The sequence below is a fragment of the Ambystoma mexicanum genome, chromosome 2p (genome assembly GCF_040938575.1).
Source record: "Ambystoma mexicanum isolate Mex_15411 chromosome 2p, UKY_AmexF1_1, whole genome shotgun sequence".
NCBI lineage: Eukaryota > Metazoa > Chordata > Amphibia > Caudata > Ambystomatidae > Ambystoma > Ambystoma mexicanum.
The window spans coordinates 262,738,393-262,763,967 of NC_090923.1; positions in this window are offsets into that span (position 1 = coordinate 262,738,393).

Genomic DNA, 25,575 nt, shown 5'->3' on the forward strand with positions numbered 1-25,575 from the left:
GAACGAGAGTTTAGAGTAGTGACGTGGAACAGGTTGCAACATTTAAAAAACTTCTGCGGAGGGGTACAGGCTTGAGATATGCCCTGGGGAGGTGGTAGAAGGGCTCAAGGGCTCAAGGGTGGGCGGAGGAAAACAAAGAAGGTGCCAAAGAGCTGGCAGAAGGGGTAGCAGGAGAAGGGAGGTAGTTGATAAGATGTGGCAAACACTATCAAAAAGGTGGAGATTGAGCTGAGGGCCCTGAATGAAGACAGTGTAAGTCAGATAGACATTAATGATGGTCTTGGAGGAGTGAAACAAGGCCAAGAAGACCTCACTCTTAGCGTTAACCTTAATTGGAGAGGAAGACAATGGAGAGATAACAGAGACAATATGAAGGGCCCATAGGTGTGAAGAGTGGACGACAAAGAGGATGTCAGTGAGAGTTTGTCTGGAGCAGCACTGGTGTAGGTATGTTATGTTATGTTACTTTGCATTTATATAGCGTCTTATGTACCATTGGTATGGTCTGAAGGCACTGGTAGGTTGAACGCCCTCGGGAACCGAAGTTCAAGTCAATAGAGAGAGTAGAGAGAGTCAAAGGTGCGTGTGAGCACTGGATATGTGTGCAGCTGGTGTGGCATTCGTGTAATAGCTGCTTCTTAGCGGTAGGTGTGGTGGTTGGGAGAACATGAGTATGTGTTCGTTATGGCAGGATTTGTCCAGACCGAAAGTGGCCGCGTTAGGCCTGATGAGAACATCTGGCTGGGGGGTGTGTAACCAGACGTGTTTACTTAGAGTGATGGAGAGAATGCAGCAGATGTTGGTATGAGAACAGTTATACCGAATGGTGTCATAGTATCTATGTGTTCTAATTGAATGGTGGTTTCTCTGCACCCAATCTGTTCCATGCACTCCAGTCCCCCCTATGCACTCCAGTCTGCCCCACGCACTCCAGTCCGCCTCAAATCTGCTCTACGCACTCAAATCCGTTCTACGCACTCCAATCTGCTCCATGCACTCCAATCCGCTCCATGCACTCAAATCTTCTCCACGCACACGAATCCGCTCCATGCACTCCAATCCGCTCCACGCACTCCAATCCGTTCCACACACTCCAATCAGTTCCATGCACACCAATCTGCTTCACGCACTCCAGTCTGTTCCACGTACTCCAGACGGTTCCACGTACTCCAATCCGTTTCACGCACTACAATCCCTTTCATGCATTCGAATCTGTTCTATTTACTCCGATCCGTTCCATGTATTCGGAGTTGTTTTATGCACTTCATCCACATATTTCACCCGTACCATCTACATACTTCATCCGTTCCATCCACATATTTCACACGTTCCATCCACATACATCACTGGTTTCATCCATTTATGTCGCCCGATCCATCCACGTACGTCGCCCAATCCATCTACGTACGTCGCCTGTTCCATCCACCTACGTTACCCGTTCCATCCACAGACGTCATCTGTCTACATATGTCACTCGTTTCGTCCACATGCGTTACGCGTTCCATCCACCTACGTCATCCGTTCTGTTCACATACATCAATCGGTCAATCCATATACGTTACCCATTCCATCCACATACTTCACATGTTCTGACCGCTCTATGCATTCAGTGGCTCTATGTACTCATCTACTCTATGCAGTCATCCGCTCTACGCATTCTTTCGTTCTAGGCACTCATCCGATCGAAATGCTCTATGCATTCACCCGCTCTATGCAACTCATCCGCTCTACGCAACTCACCCGCTCTATGCAACTCACCCGCTCTATGCAACTTATCCGCTCTACGCAACTCATCCGCTCTACGCAACTCATCTACTCTAGGCACTCGTCCGCTCCAGGCACTCGTCCGTTCTAGACACTCGTCCGCTCTATGCTCTCACATGCTTTGCGTATTCACCTGCTCTACTCACTCACCTGCTCAACGCACTCACCCACTTCACACACTCACCCGCTTCACACTCTCACCTGCTTCACACACTCACCCGCTTCACACACTCGCCCGCTCACTCGCTCAACGCACTCACTCGCTCTTACGCTCATCCTCCTTTCTTACGCACTCATACGCTCATATGCACTCGTCTGTTCCATACATTCGTCAGCTCTACCCACTAGTCTGTTCTATGTAGTCATCCACTCTACACACTCCTCCATTCCTACACCCTCCTCCGCACGGCACACTCTTCCGCTCGGCGCACTCTTCCGCTCTGCACATTCTTCCGCTCTGCTCACCCATCTGCTTTGCTCGGCCATCCGCTCTGCTCATCCATCTGCTCTGCTCATCTATCCGCTCCGCTCATCCATCCGCTCCGCATACTCATCTGCTCCACACACACATCCGCTCCACACACTCTTCTGCTCCACACACTCATCCGCTCTACACACTCATCCGCTCTACACACTCATCCGCTCTACACACTAATCTGCTCTACACATTCATCTGCTCTATACACTCGTCCGCTCTTCACATCCAGCTGCTCTACACATTCATCCGCTCAACATACTCATCCATTCTATACAGTCATCCGATCTACACATTCATCTGATCTACACACTCATCCGATCTACACCCTCATCTGCTCAACGCATTCATCCGCTCTGAGCATTCATCCGTTCCACACGCTTCATCCATTCCATTCACTTTTTTTATTCATCATGTATTACATCCATTTCATTAATTTAGATCTCCTTACTGTTTTCGTACAATTTATTCTTATTATCCACTTCATTGCTTTGTTCTACTGTACTCGTTCTATTCTGTTTGTCCTTTTATTTTGTATTAGTGGTTGTTAGATGTCAATTTATCGCATCTAGTAGTTTGTTTGATTGGTGTCATTGAGATGCTGTTATTCTGTTTGGGTTGGTTTGCATACAGGTTGGTTTTCATTAATAGGTAAACTCTCATTATTAACCCTTAAGGCAATAGTAGAGCATGTGCAGGAAAAGTAGTCAAGGCAGCACTATTTTTAAGATGTCCATTAAGAAACCCGACTGTGCCCTTGATTCCCCGTCAATAAAATCATAAAACAATGTAGATTGCTGCAAATGAGCTCTGCCCCAAGAGTCTGCAGCAGTGTCGATTGCCTGCAGAAAGGTTTGACTAAATGGCAACAAGCCACACATACCACTTATACCATCCTAGCCCTTCTCTTTATTAATGGTGTCTACAAATGTAGATGGAGTTCCAAGAATGAAGTGTGTCCTGTGACTGTGTGCTTCCTTCTCTGCCTCATTTTCAAAGCTCTGGCAAAGTTGAATGAAGGAGTTAATTCAGCCGAGGAACTCCAAAGGCTCTGCTTATCAAACTGGCAAAGTATTTAGGCCAACCTCATTGATTTGGTAGACAGGAAAGTAGTTTGTTATTTTTCCTGTCTTATAGGGATTTATGGGTATGAACTCTACCGTACTCATTAAGAGTAAGGTAGAGTCAGACATGGAGGTTGAACAATGAGTGGGGGGTTCATATTTGATTTTACCGGCCCACTATGCAGGTTATTCCTAGGAGAGCTTGGTACAGACACATTAGCTAGAAGAGCATGGATGGTGGAATAAAGGGGTTTGACTTACCCCTTAACAAACAGCCACTAACAAACTGCAAACAGCAGAACTGCCAGACTAAGCACTACAGTGGCACACTTCCGAGCCCATGATTCACGCTGCGTGGATCCTTACAAAGCAGAATCTCCAGTCGTTGCTTCATCAATGAAGGTCGGTGTAGCAACAGTGATTTGCCTGCCGGTATCCTGCTGACCTGCAGGCTTCAGTAATTATTATTAACAGAGCATCTATAATGTGGCGAATCATGACTGTAGTGTTCTTAACGTTCTTATCTTTCTTAAATCTTTGGAGAGGGTTGTCCCCATCACGGGATCTCCAGATCTCACCCTACTTGTATAAAAAGCAAATTGGTGAAGAGAGATGAGAAACAAAGGATAGTAAGAAAATGGTGGATGGCGGAAAATTGAAAGGCGCTTGAGTTGCGCAAAGCATGTTTGAAAGGATTTGCATAAACAGATGTACTTGCCATTGCCTGGATGAAGGAGGTGCTAGAGATGTGCTTGGGCTATCCTTTGAATTGTGTAGGCTTTGTCTTTTAACATTCTAAAGGAGTAGGCTTTATAATATAATGTAATTGTTAATTTAAAATGTGCATTATACCAGCAAGTGGTTTCTAAGTGTAGGGTCGGGATTTGAACCTGTGTTGCTTCCAAGACAAATGCCTGACTCCTGAGCGTCCCTCCCTCTCTCCCTCCTTCTCTTTCTCCCTTCCTTCCTTCCTTCCTTCCTTCCTTCCTTCCTTCCTTCCTTCCTTCCTTCCTTCCTTCCTTCCTTCCTTCCTTCCTTCCTTCCTTCCTTCCTTCCTTCCTTCCTTCCTTCCTTCCTTCCTTCCTTCCTTCCTTCCTTCTCCATAATATAAGTGTTGTTCATAGGGAAGAGCTTTCAAGAGAGTGCAAACATGATTTAGAGTAAGAAGATTGAAAAGTATAGGATGAAAACCATGTGCTTAGAGATTCAAGCAAAAGCAACCAACATTAAGTCCTCAATATGCATTTCATGCAACTAATATTTGTTATAATATAAGTATATGTTATTGAAATGAAAAAGCAAGCAACAATATGTGTGCAACAGAAGCTCAATTATCTTATAATCAAGGGTCTAGGTTTGGTAATGGTAACTGGTTATTTATAACACACTCAATAACCAGAGGTTTCTAAGCACTGACCCAGGGATCGAACATGTGTTCCTCTGCTTCCTCTTGCTTCCAAGGAGTGTGAGTTGCCTATGAACTATCCTCCGGAGACCAAATATATACAGACATGAACTATTAATATGGAAAGAAGAGCAGTCAAGTGCGGTGAAAAAAATATACTAAAAACAGTAGTAGAAATCCAATAAGAAGTGGGAAAAGAAACATCAATTCTGTGCTTGCACAATACTTCACAGAGGACCACTTACCCTACTGCCTCTGCACTGTGAACCAAAATGCCCCGACCCCGAAAGGGATGCAGAGAAAGAGAGCAAGATCCTGCAAAAAGGGCCACCGACACACAATACCAACAGAACCCAGCAGAAGCAGCCCCAAATGCAGGAAACACCACACTGAACACGGTCATCACCAGAAGAAACTATGTAAGGGAAAAATCTGTATATCTTACACCCAACCTTGCGACAAAAACGGAACGTCGATACCACAACACTGAAACCTCGACACACACACAAAGAATCCCCCGAAAAACACCTGCAAAAAATACAGGAGCACCCAGCAAGAGACTGGGATGATTTCAACCCCATTAGCCCATACATCTCAAGAACAGAGGGGCACAATTGATTCCCTCAACATACCAGACAATAAGACGAAGCCATGATAACCAACAACCCTACCATTAACCTAAAAGATTGATTCAATGAAGAAGAAGCCATCGCTGATCTTCAACCAATCGTCATCACTGGAGAAGCACCATAATTGAATAGCCCTGCTATCAACCAAGTGCACTGCTTCAATGAAGAAGCAGCCATCACTGTTCTTCATCCAACCAACATCAATACCGAAACACCACGACCTGAACAACGAACCACCATTATACAAAACCACACCTGGAGAATCCACTGTAATTTAAAAAACGCAAGGTCAATGTCCAAACATTCAACCGAAATATACGACCTCCTATCAGATGGAGGCATCAACATCCTATTTGCAACTGAAACATGGCTAGACGACAATTAAAAGATTACCCTCAACAACTGACTGCCGGAAAACTTCAAATGCATCACAGCAAATGGGAAAACTAAAAGAGGGTGAGGACTGGCAATCATCCACAAGGAAAAACTGGCTATCAAACTGGAAGATCCACTAAACATTGATAAATGTGAATCCTTAATACTGCGTCTATCAGTAAACCCCAAAACAAACCTGAAATTCATACTGATATACAGACCACCAACCTATGATGCAACCTTTGTAGACGCCTTCACAGAAGCATTCACCATCCTAGCCATCAAACAGAATCATCTGATCATCCTCGGATATTTCAATATCTGGTTCGATGAAGACACCACAACCACACAAAAATCTTTAACCGCCCAACCAGCAGCTATGAATCTACAACAACTAGTCAAAGGGCAACACCCTTGACAGGGCATACACTTGACGCAATCTTCACCAACAAGGAACGCATCACCATGGCACCCCCAATTCAAATACTCTGGATCAACCACCTCATCATTCCATTAATAATCACAATGGCCGTCCCAACAAAGAAGCAACAAGACAAACCACTGATCACCATGAAAAGAAAGTGGAGAACCATAAAAAAAAACTCCAACCTAACTGAGCTCCTGGAACTCAGTAAACCACAAGCAACAATTATGGAAGAAGCTGACCTAGACAAAAAAGTTGCCTTACTCCACACCTGGATCATAACAACCCTAGATGACATCGCCAAAGAAAAACCTTTCACCCCCTCACTTAAGAAAACAATGGCAAAATGCTTCAACCTGCTACTCAGCGCCATGAAAAAAAACAAAAAAACTAGAATCCGAATGGAGGATCAACAACAACACTGCAAACAAATTGAAATTCCTGCAAAAGATCCACGCATACAAAAAGGAAATACAAAAAGCGAAGAGGAAACACTACGACAACTGAATCTTCAAAACACCAAACACCCAAAAAGAGCTCTTCAAAATCATAAACGAAATAAAAAAAACACTGGGATGCACCAACAAGCCAATTCCATCGATAAAACTATGCGACGACCTAGGAGACCACTTCAAAAATAAAATAACTTCCATCCAACACATCATACAAAGCAGACCACGCGATCACACTTCAGACCCCACCTACACTCACAAGGAACTTCCAAATGAACTACGAAGCTTCCCCAAAATATCAGTGGAAACTTTCGTCAAACTTGTAAATCAAAGCAACAAATCAGGCTCTCCAGAAGACCCCTGCCCCACGGACATACACTAATCAATTCTTAAACAAGGAACCCCCATGGATTACCACAGGAATCTCCTCAACCTCTCAATCTCAACAGGTCGAGTACCACAGGCCTTCAAATCGGCATACATCAGACCACTACTCAAAGACACAACAGGGAACGTAGAGGACTTATCCAACTACAGACCCATTTTCAACATCCCGTACCTAGCCAAACTGCTAGAAACGTACATTTACAAAATAACCCAAGAATTTGTTGAACAGCACTGCCTACTAGACCAGGCACAAGTTGGATTCAGACCAATGAGAGGAACAGAGTCAACTCTCATCTCAATATGGGATGACCTAAAAAGAAACGCAGACTCAGACAACAGTACACCCTTGATTCTTCTTGACCTATCCGCAGCATTCAACACTGTCAACCACAACATCCTCATAAAGAGATTAGAAAGACTGGGAATAACAGGTACCATGCTACTATGGATCCAATCCTTCCTAACACACAGAACTGACACTGTATGGATGAAACCATTTAAGTCCAACCCAAGAGACTCCACGTGCGGAGTACCACAAGGATCATCTTTCTCCCCGCTTTTATTCAATATCTACCTAAAACTATTAATCAAAATCATCAAAAGACACGGCCTCACATGCTACAACTACGCCGATGACACACAAATAATTTTCAAAATAGAAGACACCCGAGAAGAAAACACAACACTTGATAATTGCCTTTTTGATATATTCAACTGAATGAACCTGAACCACCTCAAAATTAACCCAGGCAAAACAGAGATAATGATTGTTACAAAAAATGGAGGAGACATCAACTACATCCCATGGCAAAGAGAGCTCAGCACCACCCCAGCGCCATCAGCAGTTGTAAAAAACCTAGAGGTCCTGATGGACAACAACCTGACTCTAGCGCCACAAGTTAACACTCTACTCAAGAAAGGTTTCTTTCTTGTGCGAGTGGCAAAACGGATACTACCGTTCCTGTCATTCGCCAACAAAACACTTACCATCATCGCCTTGGTCATGTCCTGAGTAGATTATGCCAATAGCCTATACCTAGGTATGCCTGAACAACTTAAAAAAAAATAACAACGCATACAAAATGCTGCAGCCAGACTCCTTCTCAAACTACCCAGAAGAGAACACATCACAACCTCGCTAAAAATACTACATTGGCTACCAAAAAAACAGCGAATAAAGTTCAAATCAATGTGCATCACGCACAGAGCAATACAAAAACAAGGCACAGAATTCCTGAGAGATAAACTATGTCTACACCAGCCGACAAGAACACTCAGATCAAGCAACGACATCCGCCTGGAACCAAAACCCCATAAGAGAAGAAAACTCGGAGGATCCTCTTTCTCTCACCAGGCACAGAAAACCTGGAATGACCTACTAAAGAATATACGGAACACAAGAAACCGCCTTGTATTCAGGAATCTCCTCAAATCCTGGCTCTTCTCTGCGTAACTACAACACTGACGCACAAAAATGCCCACACCGCTAAACAACAATGAATAAAAATACCGATCTTAGTCGCTACCAAACAAAAACAGACACAAACAGAACCCAAGGAATGGACCCCATGACAAACCATAAGACATTATGAGAAATAGCCACAAAAGGACGACAATAAAGACTGAACACATACTCAGACCAAGACAAAACCACTTACATGACTCATCACCAGCTTCCAGGCCTGTACCACATCCAATGTTCTGGCAGACACATTCATATAGACAGAATGGTACGAGGAGAACACAACTCCTGCTCCAACACCCAAGGAGGAGAATAGACACCCAACCCCACTATACTTACTTCATTAGAATTACAACACCATACAGAGTTTGTTAGAATAGAACAGGTAGAGAGAAAAAAATGCTGTCAGGCGTAGGCCCCTTCCCCCTATAGAGGACTGACCCACTAATCTAGATGTGCTTTAGGATTGCACTTATCGAACGGGACTCGCAAACCTAGCTGTTTCTCACCATGCAGGATTCCCGAAATCGAGGCATTCAGCCACACTGTGATGATTAGCTGCATAACATTTAACCCACTAACCAAAAAAAGCTCACATTTTCTGCATACTTAACTCACTCACAAACTAACACAACCACCTCTGCACTGCAAGCCACATTCACTTCCGCACACTGCAACAACACATAAATCGCACCAACAACACACAAGGACTGACTTTGCTCTGATACTCGCACCAAAGCTCAGTGCACAGTGTATACCGAGATGAAGCTGCCAACAGGACACCACTCCTTTCACTATCCTGCTCCATCTTCACCCTACTAACCCATCCCGCCTTTTCCCTTGCAGATTCGTCAGAGCGCCTGGGGACCAACTCTGCTGGTGACGGTGCGCATTACAAATACCTTTAACATTTAATTAAAGTATAGTTTCAGGTACAGGCAAGACGGGGATATCACAAGAAAGTGTGTATTCAGAACTGATGGCAAAAGGAGCATAAAGTGTGGGCGATGATTTCACACGATGCGACGACAGACGGAGGACAGGCATCTCAACAGATAGGGAAAAGGGAAAACATTAACTCTGGTATTAGAAAAGACACTTGTAGAGCAGCACCAGTCAATGAACAGCGGGCTTGGAGGTGCCGCCATGACCCTACAAGAGCATTAGGGGCTACCTCGTGGGCCAGGTTGGGGGCTGTAGTCTCACTGGAGGCTTTCGGCAGGGAAAGGAGGCATGGCTCGGCGGCAGAAGGACAGGTGAGGGGCTGCCTTACCTGCATCCAGTGGGGTCAGGGTACTTAAGGTAGGAGAGCCAAGGTACAAAGTTAACCCCCTTCATGCTGGCAGTTTTTGTTGGCTACAAACTGGTTTATGGATCAATTCCAATTGATTGGGAAGATCAGAGGGTGTAACTTATACCGTGCGTTTATTTGAAATGTGCTTTTTATTGGCACTGTTGATACGGACCTAAACACTGGATTATGAAAACATTTCGGACCATGACCAAAATGTTCAAATAAGATGAACTATGAATTTGCTACTCGTGTTGTGGGTTGAGAAGTCCACTCACGTCCTAGGCCAAGCAGGGGTGGGCGGTGGGGGCATCCCCTGGGGTCGCCCATTCAGTGGATATTTATCCCAGGATTGGGCGTTGGACTATGCAGTTAACCCTGGGACAGCTCAGACAGACAGTAGGCCAATCAGGCAACTGGCGGCTCGGCAGGGCTGCTAAGGTCAAGCTCATTGTAACCTATGATGAAGGATGTAAAAGACCTGTGCGGTCCCCATCAGCAATAACATGTGGGCTGTTTACCTCCAAAATCCGTGTAAAATCATTTTGTATAATACAATGTGTGTTTTATGAAGGCATGGGCATACACCACGAGTGCACGTGTATGCAATGCTGCCATAGAGGCCGCAGGACAATGTTATGGCAAGTGTCTGCTGCGCAATGAGCGGGGTTGAATAGTTGGTGATTAATATGGATGTTGTATCGGAACAAGAATACCAATATTTGTATTAATAAATATAAATGACAACGTAAACTGCTGCATCTCTATTTGATTCAAAAGCTCTGCTAATTTACAATATTTAATTACATTACTGCATGCAGCTTACCCTAAAATCAGTGATTTGCACTTGTAATACCAAATTATGCGCTTGTAATGAAAATGAAAGCACCGATGAATCACAAAAGAAAGTGAAAATGCTAGCGCCCTGAAAATATCGGTTTCGTATTTTGCAGATGAATCTTAAATCAATTCCGTTAGAGCAGTGCCCCCTGGTGACGGAAAAGCGAAGCGATCACAAAGTCACAGGAACGAGCAAAGCCAGACAGCAAACATGTCCGAGTGGTGAATTCAGATCAGAAATGTCTGCGCACAATACATTCATGCACTGATTGTACTCATTAATACCTGCTTTGATGTTTTGACAGCGTGGATGATTCCCTCGTATTGTTCTCTCGTATTCCTACGATGTTTCGCATTTTATAATGCAGGGAAAGGTAGCAACTCGCACATCCCGCCCACCCTCCACACCCCGAAGTGAATAGAAGGTGAGTGTAGCCCAGGCAGGCATTCAAAAAGCAATCAAACAGGGACCCATGCTGGAGACACACGCAGCAATCAAACAGGCGCCCATGCTGGAGACACAGCAGACCTACTTCCACACCACTGCAATGGAACCAATAGAAGAGACCAAGGCAATAAGAAGGTAAGAAGCAAAACAAAAGGAAAACGCCAAGTCCAATAAGATACCACACCCTCAGATGGTCAAAACACAACTACTGAAATAATGTACGCTGAGCCTGCCACTCTCCGTGAACCAACTGCCTCACACTGACCTAATTTGACCACACTCTAGACACCACGCACTTATGAGAATCTGGCTGCCACCCAGTTGTCAACCAAGAACCATTCAAATGGGTACTGCCACCCCAAATCCTCGAGTGGCTACCCCTATGGCACACCCCAGAACAGGGCCAAACTACTCCATTAACAACAGCAGGGAAAGAGGGCTGCCATTGAAGGCAGCCTAAGCCTGCCTGGGAACAAACAGACTGTGAAGCTTTCACACTAGTGAAGGGTTATCATCCAGGACCAGAAAAGTCATTTCACCAGAATGCTAGGGGTAGTGGAAGTGACATCACAAAACCCTTGACCTCTGATGACATCACAGGAAGTGATGACATTTGCGTTCATGCTGTGCTGTCACTGAGTACTGCAGTCTGCTCTTATCCATTCCAAGTTAGCTAGATATAGCCCCATACCCTTCCTGATGCTACAGTACTGGGTATGAGCTGCACAGACATACCCACCACTGAACCTAAAAATTCAGGCATTCTTCCCTAATGGACTGCCAACCTATTTGTGATGGCAGCTTAATGGTTTTTCCTGCATCCCTGTTATTCATTCAGCAAATCAGATCTAGATTCCAGATGCAAAAAGCTGTGGCACATTTAGCAGCATTTACAACTGTCTTTCCAGGTGCAACACAGATATCTGCTCTCGTCAGTGCTTCTTTGTCCAGTGGTCCAGGGGTAGCAAGGACAGGTCTAGGGGTAACAGAGTGGGCACCGGGAGTAGCAGCTGCTACTGCTGGCAAACCCCAAATGACATCGCTGATAAGGAACTACTTTTGATAAGAACATCCACCCATGCCAACACAGGAATGCATGTCCAGAAGAAGCCACAAATTATAGAGGGTCATGCAAAGCAAAAGAAAAGAAACAAGGTGCTGTAAGGTAAGTAATGACAAAGAACAATCCAAAACTACTGCACAGAACATGCAGCCGCTACATACACACAGAGAAGCAACACTGCAAGCGAAAGGCAGCAATCAGTGTCCCCAACACTCTGTGACGCCTCTTCCAGTCAGTAAAACACCAATCGCGGACATTGAAAAAGAAAGAGACCCATGAAGTTGATAGAACAACAAATGCACAGAAACAAAACTGGTTGCACTTACACAAAAAATGAATGAAAGTAGAATGCCATGAATAAATAAAGACACCTGCACACACAGGTACACTACCTAACAAAGGGACATATGAAAGGTGCCCCCAATATACTGCAGCCATGCTGGCTCATCATACGCACACAGCAGAAGGTGGACTTGTGCACCCTCAGCGCTCATCAGCACCGCTCTGATGCCAAAAAAGGAACTAAGATGGGATGGCATGATACAAAGCACAAACACAAATATATAACACGCACAGGATGACAAAAAGCACACACGTGTATAAGACAGGCACAATAAGCAAACCCCTAGTTAGAAAAACCCTTTCTCCACGGTCAGGGGTAGACCAAAAATGCACATACACAAAGGAGATAGATATATTCCATTAAACACAAACACTTCTCTCATCGGCAAAGTAGGTTAGTATATTTTCCTAGCACTGTTTGTCCTGAAAGAATGGACCCAGTACTCATCTTATACATATTATACAGATTGGTTCAATTTATTAACTCAATATAGTTCATAAAACAGACCCCTATACAACACAAAGTGGATATGTACCATACATGTTAGTCATTTATAAATCAAACAAAAAACAACATCTAACAAATCTCAGACACAGATGACATAGAAATACAACACTAAGCACTCTAAACGTGTCTCTAAAACCTATTTCCCTAGGGATGTTGCAACTATACACTGCACAAAAGGGGAAACATGGACGATCACTGTACAGTCCTGCAGACATTCCAATCATGCATCCTGAGGAACCATAGGATGAATGCAACCACCCCAACCGCAGACAAGGGGATGACAACAAGAACACATGGATGCATTGTTCAATTAAATACTATAATTGAAGATGAACTGCTTCCTCCTAACATTAGAACACAGGTTAGTGTTCGAGCCTCCTCTGAGGAATACCATTCAATGCAAACTAAAACAAAACAGTGGTAAACTGAAAGAAATAATTAATAAAGTGGGAAGCACCCACCCCCCACCCACATGCCCAGGTAAGTGTCTGTATACAGGGAACAATATAACATGCTAAAAAGAGCTTCAGAACACTATTCCGTGGAATTATTTGCCTGAAACAATGTGGGAAACTACTAAGTGTGTGATCACGGCATATAGACTGCTGCCAACATTACACACTCATAATGGCAACACATCACTGGGGTGCTGCATTGCTAAAGTTCTTTCTTCTAAGTGAGAAGGGAAAGGGTGGGATTATGATAGGCAGGAGGGCTCTGGTCAGAGGAAGAAGGCGTCCACTATTGTGATTCTCACTCTCTCGTTATCCTTTTCATGTACCCTCAACTTCTTATGGAGAAAAGCACTTTGGGTATGACATCAGAAAGGCAAAATCCACTCCATTCAAGAGCAGGGATTGGACCACTAAGGCGGGCTAGCTTTATTCCACTCCAGTTCTTCTCAGATCCATTAAGGCCACAGATTTGCTCTGAAGTTCTCACCAGACGTCCTTGGGAAAGTTGTACCCTCTAAAGCCCTCAGCCTGAGGGGAAGAAGGAATCATCCAACACAGAAGGAAGGTCTGTCACCTTCCACTCTCGGGGCACATCGAGAGTAACCTCTGTTGTGGATCAAGTCCTACCATTCTGCTCTTCAATCTCCTGATCTTGTAGAGCAGACACTGAACAGATCCATTCTGTCCTCAAGTACCCCTGAGTGGCCCTCACATCAACCAGAAGGCCAAATCCAGTCAAAGCTCCTTCTTCTACCTCACCAAACCAGTTGCTCTGTGTTTTCTGCACTTGCAACACAAGGGAAGTTGCCAGCACCGATTTGTGTTTTGTTGCATATAAATGATGCATGCCAGTGTGGCATGTAGCCTAGCGTTCATAGTGAAAAGCCTGTTGAGATGGACATATAAATTGGACAGAAAAGTATCAATATGTTATAAGCCAAAAAACATAAGTCATTGACGATTTGTGCTTTAATGATAAAACTTGCATCATTCAATTTGTGCCAGAGAGAGAAATCTGGTGAGTTAATTATTCAAGTGGTCACATAGGTAGAATGTAATGTTTCAGAAGGTGATACATTTTGATGCAAGGAACCACTGAGATTACATCATATTGAATGGGAGGGAATCTTGGTGTGGATGTTACTCCCATTGGCTGCCCCCTTCATTAATATGCCCAATGACTACCAAGGGGAAAGTCTACTGTGAGGTCACTTTTGGAACAAAGTCCAATCACATACATTGACCAATTAAATCGGAGAAAGGATACACACCACAAAAGGTTTGGCTACTGTATATGATTCAATACACATTCACTAAAGACAGACTCACTTACTAACTGATGGGGAAGAAAGAGAGATATGAGGATTGATAGCAACCAGAAGGAGATGGAATTAATTGCTCACTTTTTGGACCCGTTTTGAATTTATGATAGAGCACTGAAGGTCCCACGCTTTCATCAGTGAAAGAGAAAGTAGACAGCCTTTTTAAAAAAAGCTGATTGTAAGGATCTGTTCTTCTCCTGCAACCTAAGAAAGGGAAATATGTAAGGATCTGCTCTTTTCCTGCATCCTAGTGGAATTTGGAGTGTTGTGATTGACATTGGAATGTGTGTGTATGACTGGTGTTCTCTGGAGGGCATTTGAAGATCTAAGCCTGAGAGAGAGGATGTCAGTGCTTGCATATGAGAGCTGAACTTTACCATCTGAGTAATATGAGTCTAGAAACTGGATGTTATACATGGAAACATAATAAACAAGTTACTCATCCACACCATGATGCCAGAGTCATTTTACCAGAACCCTGATTTCCACACTGATCCTATCTTCCTGGCTGATGCCCACCTGTTCCTGGAGGGAAAAAATAAAAGTAGTTCTTAAGAGGGAGTGCCCATCTGTCTGGGATTCAGCCAAACACAATTTGGAGGTGAGTATTATCTAAAAGGGAAGTCATCTTGTGGGGAGTGATCCTATGAAGGGAATTACAGGAAACACTGGCCCCTATTGTTTGTAAGTACTGATGGGTGTGAATAGATAAATTAATTGTGCATTCCGTGAAGTTAGGGAACATTTCAGAAGTGTATGTGAAATTATTCTTTGCACACAGGAGGGCAGTGAAGAATATTTATTTACATAAACTTAAGATCTGCAATATGCCCCACCAGCCTTGTCCATAGATCCTTTCAACTGACCAGATAAACACTGACATACTCATTCCACCCTTGTCAGTTCCACATTCCACATATTACATATACAACATTCCCAGTAGCATCACAGGATGCTACACATCTCCCCTTTTCCATGACAGCAAAGATAATAATAATAATAATAATAATAATAATAATAATAATAATAATAATAATAATAATAATAATAATAGAAAAGCAGACAATTAAATGAACAGATGTCTGAGCATTATTAAAAGCAACAACCCAAAATGAAGAACATTCATGAATACTTGGAGATACTTCATGAAAGCTCATCTGAACACGCAGAGAAAAATAAAGTTGTTATTTCCACTTAATCTTTTAAATGGGAAGCTTTCCCACACTTCCTACTGGGGACCGCCCTCTTACTGAAACACTTCAAATGGTGAGTCTTTTGCAACACACAAGATTGATTGCTCACACCAGATGGCTTACTCCTTGTTGAATCACTCACCATCTCTTTCTCCTTAACCTCCTTGTTGACTTTATATACCCTATTCATGTTCCACACTCGCCCATCAGACACCTTCACAGTGCCACATAATTCCTTAATAACCCTCATGGGCAATGACCATCTCAAACCCCCTTCCATTCTATTATCATGTAGTTTTATGCACACCCACTCCCCTTCTTTACCAACAACCTGCTTGGTCGCTTTCCTCAAATCAAATGTAGCCTTATTGCTCAATTGTCTAGCAGTTATCCTCTCCTTGACATTATCTCAATCAATATTCCTTTGACATGCCCTACTTAACCAACCTGGGAAGATCCTTCCTTTCTCTTAACATTTCAAAAGGAGAGATACCTGTTGTAACATGGGGTGTGAACCTGTGTGCTACCAGAGTATCCTCCGCAGCCTTCTTCCAATCCCTGCCTTCCGAGATAGCTAACCTCATATTGCTCTTAATAACTCTGTTAAACCATTCAACTATCCCGTTGGTTTCTCATTGGTAAATCAAACTTGTCTTATGTTCAATGCCATTGGTCTTAAGATACTCTATCATCTCATCTGCTACTAACTGGACTCCATTATCAGTGGCAATGGAAGTGGGATAGCCTTCCTTCCGAAATATATTATCCAAAAATTCAATTATGTCCCTGGCAAACAGATTTTAAAACCACGACAAATCAACCCAGTAAGACAGCATATCAACTATTACTTACCATATCTATTGAATCCTTGAGACCTCACGGGACCAATATCATGGTCACTAGGCAAGAGCCTAGTCCTCCACTACATACAAGGTCCCAATGGGCGCAGTCTTGGCGCCTATAGCACCAAGCTCATTTCGAAGTGTGCTCAGCACACAGAATATCAGAGGCACGTGCAGCAAGGCCGGGTGGGGCCCAACTATCACTGAGAAGGCATGTGCAGAAGGCAGTAGGAGGAGCTAGGTGGGGACACAAGGCGGAGCCTACAGGGAGTGGCCAGGGCCAGGCTATATAAGCCGGCCGCACCTGAAGACTGGCGCTTTAGTTTGCTATCAGCAACGTAACGCTCACTGCCGACCAGAAGAATCTTACCTGATCCAGCATGTGCACTCCCAGTCTCTGGAACCCTTCGCAACCTACCTGACTCAACGCGTGCACTTCCAGCCACCTCAACCATCTTACCTGGAAAGCATCATCGCCGGAGGCCTTGTCACTTGCTTCCTCTCTACAATCGCTGTGCACACCTTACCTGAGATCGCACCATCGTCAGAAGCACAACCATATGCCTTCACAAAGCAGTCACAGTGCAAGCCTTACCTGTGATCGCTTCATCTCTGGAAGCCTCGCCATCAGCTCCCGACTCGGCCGCAGTCATACTCACCTTCCCGGAGTCCTCGACAGGTACAACCCAACAACCTTACCTGTTCCGCATTCTGTCGACTTAGGACCATCTTTGGGTGCTGCCTCCACGCGAATCTCCGACCACCATCAGGAGCCAGATACCAGCCTCCAGCCATCGCCAACCTGCTGCACCTGCAAAGAGAGTAAAAGACACAAGGTGAGCGATAGCACATACTTTAACCCGTTAAGGTGGCATAATTTACGAACTTGGTACAGTCTCAGAAAATCACCAGTTTACCTACCAGTGGTGAAAACTCCCGCAGCTGCTTCCTTTTGCCATCACGTGCTCCTGGGTCATCTTCATTGCTAGAGGGGGGAGAAAGAACAACATACCCTTACGAACAATAAGTGTCATTACAAGGGCACGGACAATATGAAAGTCATAAGAACATTTACCTTCAAGACGGAATGGTCGCGGCTGGTCTGGATCTCCGCAATCAGGACCAGTGACGTAACTAGGTCCATCTCCAGCGCCCCTGCTGAAGGAAAGGAGGATGGAGAGCTCACCCCTACATACTATCAGGTGAGTCTACATGGGTAAACTTCTGCGCACGACATTCTGGTACGAAAGGCCGGAAGGGAACCACGATTCCACCACGCTAGCCTCATTGTCTCTCACCCTCTCGCCGGAACAGTTCCAGCCTTCCAGGCCCACGAAGAGGCAGCTGTTGGGGGAGAGAAGTGGTCTGAGGGAGTCAACTCCAGGAAGGGCTCCAACCGTGCCCCAACGCCCCCGCAGAGACCAGGTGAGCGTAACAACCAATGATATCCAAACCTACTCTTTCCCAGGGAACAGAGGGAATAGACATCAGGGTCAAAGGTTCGGCTCTAGAAACACACCCTGTGGCTGCTTCTTCACAGACACCACATTCCATGATTATTTTTTCTATATGTACGATCATCCCTGGCTACCAATAGGACTGTCTAACCAATTGTTTAGTTTGAGTCATTCCTTGCTGGCCTTCATGAGCCATTTCAAGAATGTTCTTCCTCACACCTGTTGGGGGCAATATCTTATCACCCCTTAAAATCAAATTCCCTTTTTATACATAGTTCATCGGAAAAGTGCCTAAAGGGATCAGGAACCACCCATTTTTATAATTCTGCACCTTTCATACCACGCTCCAAACTTTCCTTAACATTGATGAGGACCTCATCAACCAACAATTCCTCCTGTGTCACTACTGCCTGGTCTATACTCAAAATGTGTTAATCCTTTTCCTCATTATCTTTCTCATCCTCAACCACATTAGTGAGCCTGGATAAAGAATCTGCTGCCTTATTTTTAACACCAGGTAGGTACTCAATATCCCAATTGAAGTCTTGTAATCCAGCCACCCACTTGCAAATCCTGCATAACACCTTATCCAATCCCTTAGGCCTAAGCATTTCCTTCAAAGGCTCATGGTCTGATAAATTGACAAACTTTATCCCCCACAAAAAGGGACAAGCGTTTCTATTGCCCATTTGATCACTAAAAGTTATTTTTCTATCATGGAGTCATATTTTTTCAGCAGCCCTCAACACCCTAGATATAAATGCAATAGTGTACTCCTCTTTCTCACCTTTTTGTGACAGCATTGAACCCAAACCATGGTTACTAGCATCAGTGGTGATTATGGTACTTCTCCTAGAATCAAAGCCCTTCAACGTGGGTGCCTTGGTGAGAGAAAACCTAATCTATTGGTATTCCCTTTCACACTGATCGCACTAAAGGAATCTTACCCCTTCTTTACTAATTCCCTCATGTGAGTGGATTTTCTCGCTAGACTTAGCACAAACCTGGAATACAATACCTACAAAAGATACTATATTCTCTGTGTCAGAAGGACTAGGAAAATGTACAATGTTGTCCACTAGCTCAATGCCCCTTTCAGATATAGTATCAAACAGCCTCAAGAGGGAGGCACTCCTCAAGAAGAAGGAAATTTGAGAACTAGTCACCCAAAGGTTCAGCACGGTAGGCAACACCCTCTGCACCACAAACAACGTCCGTAAGAGATGGGATGACCTGCGCCTCTGAGTCAGGAACATCCTGTCCGCAAACAGGAGCCAGGCCATGGCTACTGGTGGAGTAGCAAGCTCACCAATAAAACTGAGCCGGTGGGAGGAGATCTGTGCCAGCACGATTGGCATAGAGGCCATTGAAGGCGTGGGCGATATGGAGTGTGGCGCAACGTCATCGGCGGAGGGAGGTGAGTAGCCCAACAAAAAACTGTAATGCAAAGTCTGATGACAGTCCACCAATTTGTCTGTCTAAAGAGGCAAGGCATGGCTCAATACATACACATTCCCAGCCTCGTCGTCTGCAGCACAGACACATGCCTGCAGCATGGCAATGCCATACCTGGTACACACCACACAAATATGAAAAAGGCATAAGTCACACTGCACGCAGGCAACAACAGAAATGCATGTCACATAGCATACGGCCACCCCAACATGAGTGACCCTGACGGATGCCTGCATGATCCCCAACCATATAGCAAGCAAATTGATCATCAAAACTCCACTGCCTATTCCCCTCTAATGTGTAGATGAGCAATAATACAAATGTTTGCATGATGCTTGTCAAACCATCACTCATGCTGTCCTTCTCTTCTTCCCCTACAGGCTCAGACCCTGACAGCGAGGAAGAGGCCGAGGGATGAAGACAAGTGTTTTCGCACCTTGAAACACTTGTGTATAGGCACGTTACAAATGTCATATCATATCATATCATAACATGCCTTCCACTTCCAAAGCCCCCACAAGCCATGACAGGCACCAAAGACCAAACCAGCCCTGGAAGCAGCAGCACTGGTGCCACCAAGGCCCATAACCACAGTACCCACAACACCTGTGGCACCAGCAGAGGAGACAGTTGAAGGGCCACAATCTGCAGAGGACAGTTCTGTTGGGGATATGGCAGTTACAGCACCCCTCACAGATGATGACGTGCAGGGACAGGTGTGTGTGCCTGTTGAGGCCGACTCGTCCAACCTACCTGCTACACCAAGTCCGTCCCCATACCCCCAGCTCACACCTGTCGACTCATACTGAAACACCACCCCGGAGCAGTCTGGGGGTGAGTCCATACAAGGGAGCATGAGTTCCACAGAGGACCCAAATGCAGTTGCCCATGTAACACATGCACTCTCCACCTCCACTGGTGCAGCTTCGGGTGTGCAGCAGGCAGGACAAGCTGCCCTGGTGAGACTGTTCATCACAGACAGTGCCCAAGCAAGGCAGGAGGGGCACAACAACACCGCCTCCCTGAGGCAGATCATTGTGGAAAGCACAAATACATTTTGTGAGGAGGTATCTGCCCGGAGGCAGGTCCTCACCTGCATTGCTGATTCAGTTGAGGCTGAGCTTCAAGCCCCCAGAATGGAGAAGGCGGCCACCCCACCTTCCTCAAGCTCCACGCAAACCAGCCCCCTACGCAGGTTGGCGTGCACCCTGCGCTGCTCAGACATGCTGCCACCTGGTGCAGGGAGTGGCAGGATGTAGACGGGGTAGCCTGATGAAGGCAATAGACAATTGCTTGGACACCATGTGTGGGGGAGTTGTGGGGGAAGGTGGAGGGGGGTTGAGGGTGTGTTGGGAGTTGTGGGGGGAGGGCCAAGGGGTGAGGGTGTGTGGGGGAGTTGTGGAGGGAAAGGGAGGGGGTTGAGGATGTGTGGGGGAGATGTGGGAGAACGGGGGGACGGGGGACAGGGTGTGTGGGGTGGAGGGTTTCAGCACTTTAATATTTTTTGGACAGTTAAATACAACTGTTGTGTGAACAAAAAAAAATCTTGAGTGGACATTCCTTATTGCATATGTGTCATTTATTGATATACAGTGCATATTGCACATGTACTCCCACACCCAGTGCCCTCTGTCTGACTTTCATGTCAGCTTCTACACCCATGTGTGTCAGAAATATTGTACAATTACTGACTGACACACAGCACGTCCCTCCTGTGCATCGGCACCGCGATGATGTGCACCCACATCTTCGTCATCCCCTTCATCATCACCGGGTGGTTGCAGTTCAATGTCAGGGGGCGGGGCACATTTCGTCGGATACACATGTTGTGCAGCATGACACATGCCATGATGATCTTGGCCACCTTCTCAATGCTGACCAGTCCGGCTAAGGCAGCAAAACCGTGCCTTCAACAGGCCAAAGGTCTGCTCGATAACCACACAAGTACGGGTATGGGAACGATTGTAGTCCTCCTCGTGCCTGTTCTGTGGGTTTTGGACAGGGGTGAGGAGCCACAGCTTCAAGGGATAGCCACTATCACCTGCATGAGAGGCAATAAAAGGTATATGTCAGTCGAATCATGATGGACAGCTGTACTAGTCACACATGCCTGCAGATTATTTTTGGTCACATGCACATGTCCCTGGTTGTATGCACACAATTTTAATGTCTTCAATGTGTTCTATGCCATGGATTTATGGTGTGGGTTGCATCTCCAAGATGATATACGGTGTACACTGCCTTGATGTTGTTCATGCATTATGGATGCATTCCACTGTGTTTGTGTGAAATTAGTAATGTGTTGTGTCCTGTATGATTTACTAACTGGCAACGTTGGCAGTAGGCTCTGCAATATTAGGCATTCAGCGCAGATTATTACGATGGTGACATGCTGCACTTCTGTGGTGGTAGCGGCCCTGTGACAAGCTGTGGATTCTCTTGGTTATTTTCTTCAGTGCACTCCCATGGATGCATGCCCTGTGTAGGGATTTTCTGAAGACATATTTACATAGTGATTATTTTCAGCATGTTGCTGGATTATGTTACGGAGGGTAAGGTACGATTATGGGTGGTGGACGTGTTGTGAGATGTGGGGTGTTTTTAAGTTTGCCATGTTGTGATAGGTGTCCATCTGACTTCATTGCTATGGGATTTGGTTGTCATGTTCAGTTAGGGATGCTTGCGGGCAGTGTTTTGTGATGTGCACATTGTGCTGTCACATCAACAATGACACCATGGTGGTGTGTGCTTCTATCCCCCATTTCACTGCCATGTGCCTGTCATGCAATTTACCAAGCATCCAGGCATGTTGTCCTGCATGTCGCTCCATGTAGCGCGGTAGCGTGGAGCTCCGCAGCACCATTGAGTCATGAGTTGATCCAGGATATCGGGCACAACAATGTATGAGGATCTTGCTGGCATAACATACCATCTGCACATTGATGGAGTGGTATTGCTTGCGGTTGTGGTACACCGCCTCCATGGCATGCAGGATCACCAACTCCACATGGGTGCAGTCGAGGGCACCTTTATAATTTGGCATGCCTGCAAGTGCATGGAAGCCAACTTTTGTATCAAAAATCTCCCAGGGAGTCCATGGTAGGGATGTGTAGTCCCTTGTGTGCTTCAGGAGGGCATCCAGTTCTTGGTTCAGCATGCGAGAAAATAAGGGTTGTGATATGCCATGCATGTGCCCCACTGTGTGTTGGTAGGTGCCTGTGGCAAAGTAGTGGAGCACCGACACTACCTTGAATAGAAGCGGGATGGCGGTATGTATTTCAATGAGGCTGACAATGTCGTTGTGTATCATGTCCACAATAGTGGTGATAGTGTCCCGGTCTGGACGGTACAGGGTGTGGATCTGCTCAGAGGTTAAGTTGAATGGAATGGCTCTGATGCAAGGGATTGGGGGCTGCCTGCGTGGTACCACTGGCTGCACTGGTGGGGCATGCTGGGCCTGTCTCACCCTCCTTCTCCTCCTGCGTCTCCTCTGTGGTGCCTGCTGTTGTTGTTGTTGTTGTTGTTGCTGGTGTAGCAATGCAAGCATGTCCTCCAGCCCCAGTATTGCTACTACTAGTGGAATCATTTTGGTGTGGGAAGGGGTGTGGTGTGTGGGTGTGTTTCTTTTGTGCTGGCCCAGACTCCATTGCCTCAACCTGTGCTGATTGTGTGCACTGGTGGCAGTTGGGAACACTGCACATAGCATTTTACGGTTGGTTTGCGATGCCAGTAAAACCGGCATGCCAGTATCCCCTATTAGCGCCTTCATGATGCCAGTATTTGCATGTCCGCCTGACTTGTGATGTACTCCCATTAGCGGCATGCCGGTATTGCCAGCCTGAAGGGCCGCGCACCCGCGCCTTTGCCGCTATTAGAGGCACTGTTATTAGCATTTTTTATCATGAACATAGCCGTGTTCCATACCACTCGACCCAGGCTTACAGTACCTGACAGCATTCACAGTAGGAAACAACAAGTATGAAAATCACAGACTCCCAAAGGGGTATTGTGAAAGCCCCAGCATTTTCAACAGAGTATTACGTGAAGATATTGGAAACATAGATGTAGAGAACACCATTATACAATACATAGACGATTTACTCGTCTGCAGCCCCACAGAAGAAAAGTGCAGAGAAGACTCCATAACACTATTAAATGTGTTGGCTGCAAAGGGGTAAGGGAAGGGCGACGGCATTCCCAAAGTGAGCGAAAACGCCCTGAAGATAGGAGAGATATATTTCATAGATGGGTCAGCATCGATAAAACCTGAAATGGGGGAAAAGCATGTAGGGATGGCTGTAGTACGCATAGAGGAAGATGGCTATGAAACAATTGTCCAGAAGCACCTCCCGTCCCATTGCTCCAAACAAGCAGCAGAATTAACTGCATTGATTGAAGCACTGCATACAGTCAGAGGATGCACAGTAACAATATACTCAGACTCAGCATATGCGACAACCACAGTCCATTCAGGGCTAACCCGCTGGTGTAGGAGGGGCTTCAGAAGAGCGGAGGGCTCACCAGTACAGCACGCTGCACTATTGACTGAGCTGATAGATGCCTTAGCAGAACCATCGGTAGTGGCAGTGGTGAAATGCCAGGCCCATACCAACAACACAGACGAGGTCTCATTGGGAAACGCGGCAGCTGACGCAGCAACGAAGGAGGCCTCATATTTCAATACAACACCAACAATCAAATGTGTTGTAAAATCAGCCATTACAGAGCCATTGGAAGAAACATACAGTAACATACCAATAGCGCAGATAGTAGAACTACAAAGGAGAGCACCACAGGAGTAGCAAGAATTATGGAGCTAATGGGGGTGCAAACAATCAGCCACAGACTTAATTTGGAGACAGGAGACACCAGGAAATGTAGTAATGCCAGTAGGCTTGCTAGAGGTAGCATTCCAACAGCTGCACTTCCCAGCCCACGTAGCAAAACAACATATTGCCGCAGACATCCAGGAACATTGGTTTGTCCCCAATTTACAGGAACATTTGTCAAAATTTTTAGTAGAATGCACAACATGCCAAACATACAATTCAAGAATGACATTGAGAACACTGCGTGGCACCCTGCCATGACCAGTAGGACCATTCAGAGAACTACACATAGATTATGCTGACATGGGAGAGCGATGTAACGGAGCAAGGTATTTAATTTTAGTGGTATGCCCCTTTTCCAGGTGGGTGGAAGCGGGTCCATGTCCCCACCCAGACGGGAAGTGTGAGGCGAAGTTCCTGGTGCGAGAGGTCTTTTCTCGATGGGGGATATGTGATGTGATAAGATCAGACAACGGCACACACTTTGTGAATGACTTTTTCAAAGAAGTGACATCACTCTTGGGGGTGAAACACAAACTGTGTTCCATTTATCATCCGATGGCGAATGAGGTGGTGGAAAAGATAAACGGATTGCTCAAGAGTAAACTATCAAAATTGTGTAATACACTGAAGAAAAACTGGGTGTATTGCTTGCCTCTAGCACTGTTTCAACTCAGAACTCAACCATGTAAGGATCATCATCTGACCCCCCATGAAATTGTCACTGGGAGGTGAATACATACACCACTCTCCCTGATTAGGAGAGCATCAGACGCACACAGGGCTGCCACAGTGCTGGGGGAGGAATTTAAGCAATACCTGACCCAGTTAAGGCGCGCAGTACGCAGCATAGCGCGACAGATAGCACCACCTTTTACTGAGAATGTGGCAACTGATACTACCACACCAGCCACAGACAGCCCAAGTGGGCCGCTAATGCCAGGAGCACAAGTATATGTCCAGAGTTTTGTGAGAAGATGGAATTCACCCAGGTTTCACGGCCCTTACGAGGTTATATATAGTACACCCACTGCAGTGAAAGTCAAGGGATTGAAATATTGGGTGCACTTATCAGATGTGAGGAGGGCACGCA